Here is a 5,223-nt window from a genome sequence, read left to right as displayed (position 1 = left end):
CGAAACAGAAAGAGGCATAGACAATGGAGACGAGTGCATATGATGCTCAACCACAAACCTCTTCGATATAAATGTATGCGAGGCACCTGTATCAACAAGAATATAAGCAGGATAAGAACATAAATAACACTTACCCGCTATCATCTCCCCTCGTGCCTCCTCTGCCTGCTCTCGTGTCAAAGCATACACATGTGCCTGAGGCGGACTAGCTCCCTGCATACGTGGCTATCCTCCAGAAGGTCGTGGTGTAAACTGCTGAGGCTGTCGTCCTCCTCTCTCTGAGGATCTACCTCTATCACTGTTGGATCTCGCTGTCCCTCACGGCTAGGACACTGTCTCGCTATATGGCCAACACCGCCACACTCAAAACAGGTGATATCGGTCTGTGTACACTGTCTGATCAGATGAGGTCCCTCACAACGAAAACATCTCACTGCTCTGGACTCCCCTCTCTGCCCCTGAACAGACTGAGAACTGCCCCCACGACTCTCAACACGTCGTGAATCAAATCGTCGCTTCCCAGATGATGCCGAAGAAGAAGATGAACCCTTCTGATATTTAAAAGATTGTCCATGTGGTCACAATAACTCCCTAGTCGGCTCTGATAATCGTCCCTGAGCCCCATACTCCTACATCACCAACTCAGCCATCTCAGCTCTCGTCACTGCATCCTCAAATGATACTAGGTTGTTCGATTGCACACGATCAAATAACTCTAACTTCAACCCTTTCAAGAAGTGCCTCATCTTAGCATGAACATTCGTAACAACATGTGGCACATATTTCAGCAATGCAGAATACCGAGACTCGTACTCAGCAACAGACATACTGCCCTGTCTCAAATCCTCGAATTCTCTCTCTTTCTTCTGTCTGGCTGCTATAGAAAAATATTTATCAAGAAAACGAGTCCGAAACACATCCCAATCAACAGTACGGACCTGAGCACTCAATCCGACCTCAGTCGTTTGCCACCACAATAATACATTCCGCGAAAGCTGAAATGTAGCCAATCGTAACCAAGCAGATCGAGCACACGGTGCAGTCACAAATATCTGCTCTATCATCTCAATCCACTCCTCTGCTCGCTCGCCAGTCTCAGAGCTATCAAACCTCGGCGGAAGATAACTACTAAACTGTGCCAAAGTCAACTCACCAGGCAATAAAGGATGATCTGCAGGTGCCTGTCCCATAGGAGGAGGTGGCAATGGATTCATATGTCCAAACCCACTGTCAACCTCATCTGTTTCCTCGTGTGGATGTACCTGTTCTCTAGCTGCCATCACTGGAAATCAAATTGTAAATCATAACATTTAACAATTAAAATCCAGTAATCATCATCACACCTTTCCCACAAAAGCATACGTAACTAAAGAACAATCAATCATATCGAGAAATCATCAATAACAAGTCAAATGCACAGACACATGCAGATAATATCGTCATCCAACTCCCTCATCACAAACCCAACTCCTAACCATCCCAGACATCTAACATATGCTCTGATACCACCAATGTGGCACCCCAAACCTCGCCACGTAATCATACAACATGTGACGTCATATGCATAAAAATTTTCTTTTCAACGACGTAATAATATAATGCATATACGACAAAATAGTGCAATCACCACACTATCTACGTCAATGCAGCAGAAACAGTATAATAAATACACACATACAACTCAAGTAAGACAATAAACTATACTGTCTCTATTTACTATCAAGTACAAGAGTGTTTGACTAGACACACCTAGTCCTTCACCACTATCCTGTCTCACGGCATAGTCCTGTAACCTGTCCAACAGAAACAGCCCCCAAAAGGTGAGCATACACAACAATCATCATCGTAATACATAACAATTAAATTATCAACAATATAAAATATAACTGGAATGATAACAGAAATACTCCCTTTGCTGCCTCTGGACAATCAAACCACCAACGATATCAACGTCATCACTCCCATACTACTGCAACAACAACATCGACGATACGTCGCACCCCAACACCGGCGACAGCAATATCGTCGAACAAATAACATCAACGATACGTCGCACCCCTACTCCGGCGACAGCAATATCGTTGAACGAATAACATCGACGATACGTCGCACCCCAACACCGGCGACAGCAATATCGTCAAACGAACAACATCAGCGTGACGTCTCCCAACAAACGACAGCCAACAATATCAACGATAATAAACAACAACAGATATAATATCAAATTATCCAATACCAGTGATTTATCATCGTTCAACGCAATAGTATTCATCAATACTAAACAATAACAACATATGCTCGTACGTCAACACGTACCTGATAATCAAGTATATATATAATCTGGTTATTTCTTTGATCCTGAGGCTTGTGTTGTATCTAAATAATTCAACAACAATTATCAGATCATTGTCACCATATCAACACAATCATAATAGTCTCAATATATAACATCAAATAGCTCAATAACACTAATTCAACAAAATATAAAACTCGATTATAAATTCTTATATTTCAACAATTTAATATTCTGGTGTATTTTAATTCACAATACTACCATCAAATACACCCAAATAAATTAACTTCAAATAATAGGCTATTTTTTAACATCCGTCAAATTACGAAAAGTTTATATCAACGTGTAGCCTATACTTCGTAGACTTCGAATATACAATCAGAATTAATAACAACTAACAAATCACTCTCCAATCTCAATTCAACGATTAAAATCTCTAATTATAATAAATTGGGAATAATTCAAAATAATACCACTATAATCTTCTCTACTTCGTGAAAATCATACATTATTCAACAATCTTCACTTTCAGTATAATTTAACAATTTTTCGAATTTATTCTAGAAATCGATGAATTTCAAACATCACCAAAACTATAAAATTTATACCTCAAATCGAAGATCTCGTGTCAACGATCTCAAAACTGAAGTCGGTTCGTCGATTGAATAAACCAATAAGTCGCAAGATCAAAAAGAAAAATCAAAACCCTTTCTTATTTTCTTCTCTTACCTCTCGTTTCCTCACTGTAAGAATGAAAGATTCATTCTTTCTTTCACATAATTCCATCTTTATCTTTTTTTTTAAATATTTTATTTATTTATATTTAATATTTAATATTTTAACATCGGTATATCTCTTTGGACCAGTCAAACGATCAAAGTTTCCAAAACTCAAAACACGAAACTTCTATATCTTTGAGTTTTGTACGTTATATCCAAATTTCAAATCATTTGGACTTGATATGACCAAAATATGTCATATTTCATTCTTTAAAAATCATTAATTCTTTAGTAATATCATATTACTAAATCAACAACTTGTGATATTCACTTCAGGCATTACAGCTCCAGCCCTAACCAACGAGTCCAGCCCCTTACCATCGACCCTAGGACCCTAATCGAACCCCCAACAGGCTACTAGACATAAGCTAACCCACCTAGAAGTCGCAGCCCTTCACCCGTGCCCTAGGACTCCTCGCGCGGTCTTCCTAGGCGAGGCTTGTGCCTAGCCCTCGAGCCAGCCACCGTGCAGCCTCCCTAGGATCCTCACGCAACCCCCTGGTGCCCTCTAGTCGTGCCCTATCAGCAGCAAGGAGCTGCAGGCCCCTACAAGCCCTAGCCGAAATCATAGTACCCCAAGGCATGCGATTTTCGTTCAAGTCATCTCCCCTACTTGTGCAGCCCTTGTCTAGGATTCTATGGACCTTCAACACGTTGGAAAAACGTCCCTCCACTTTATCCTACCATGGCAGCCCTTTTGTGCATCATTAAAACAAGTTTGGAACCACAAAATCATGAGTTATATGCATGGGTATCCATAAAAACGAAAATACAACAATTTTATCATGTTTCTGCATGCAAACATCTATCAAGCATATATTATGGTGTGAAGGATGAGAAAAAAAGATTAAGGCGTGCCTTTGCGTATTTTACGCACGAAAGCATTTTGGCGATTCGAAGAACGGCGACGTAGGAAACCTTAGGCTGAATTCTTCCTCAAAACCATGGCTTTCCTCTTCAAAATCTCGTGTGTTATGTGCGGTGGATGATGAAGAAGAGTCTTTTTATGATTAGGGGTGAGAGACGTGGAGTTGTGAGGGTTTGGGAAGGGTTTGGGGCTTGTATTTAGTAATTAAAACAAGTGGTATAAGCTTAGGCCCACTAATATGGTATAATAAGCTCATTAAGCCCATTAGGTAATATTTAAAATATTTTTTTTAGAAAAAGTTGTGAAAATATTAGCCGAGTTTTTAGAAAATTCATATTTTCGTCGAAAATCGAATACCGTTCAAAAATACGACTCGGCATATAAAAACACATCAAAACACCCCATTTTCAAAAATAACATATACCATATTTAAAATAATTAAAAATAATTATTTAATAAAAATATTTTTCCTTTTTCAGCCCTCGGTCTCCGTTCCTCGATCGCGTTTCGAATAATCTTTAAAACACATTTTTATGCATTCATTTAGGAAAGTACATTTTAAACATGTAAGCATGCACCTTATATTTAATTCATGCAATTAAAACCCTTTAATTAGTCATTTTTCATTTTCCTTAGATTCGCATCCAGTTAGGTTACGTTATCGTATTTTGGACCTTACAATAACGTAGTGGCTCCGCTAACCAAAAGATTGAACAGAAAGTTAGTTGCGAAGTCGTCAAAGAGAATGAGGCTTAAGCCTTTAAAATAAATTGGTGCAAAGAAAAACCCCACATACGCTAACTGGAGATCCCAAGAACTAGGTTTAATGGGACAACCTAATTGCACTAATTTGGAGAATCACTGTGGGGGTTATCCCTAGTCCATTTCTATTATGAAACAGTGAATGTTGAGGATAATCTTACTGCTTTTAATAATTCTGATGAGAAGCAATATAGAAGCACCTATGTGAGAGAGAAGTGAGACCACTTTGAAGGAATTGTTAGGCTCAATTCTAGACCCTCTTGCTGAACCAGGAATGTGTTCACGGCCAACACGAACACAATCATGAGAACTTAATAGTATCATAGAGAGTCTTGTGTGAAGTATATCCTAATTTACACAAACGGCTATACAGTTCAAATAAATCACGTCTACTGTCGATCAGTGAATTAATGTGCTTTCACAAAGGAAAGTTCAAGAGGTAATACCTAATTATCCTATGCAAGACTCGACTGTTGAACTTTATCAGTAAAGCTTTTCGTAACTTTCAATTTCAATATATA

Source organism: Primulina huaijiensis, chromosome 16 (genome assembly GCF_012295235.1).
Source record: "Primulina huaijiensis isolate GDHJ02 chromosome 16, ASM1229523v2, whole genome shotgun sequence".
Taxonomy (NCBI): Eukaryota; Viridiplantae; Streptophyta; class Magnoliopsida; order Lamiales; family Gesneriaceae; genus Primulina; species Primulina huaijiensis.
This window is presented reverse-complemented; position numbering follows the sequence as displayed.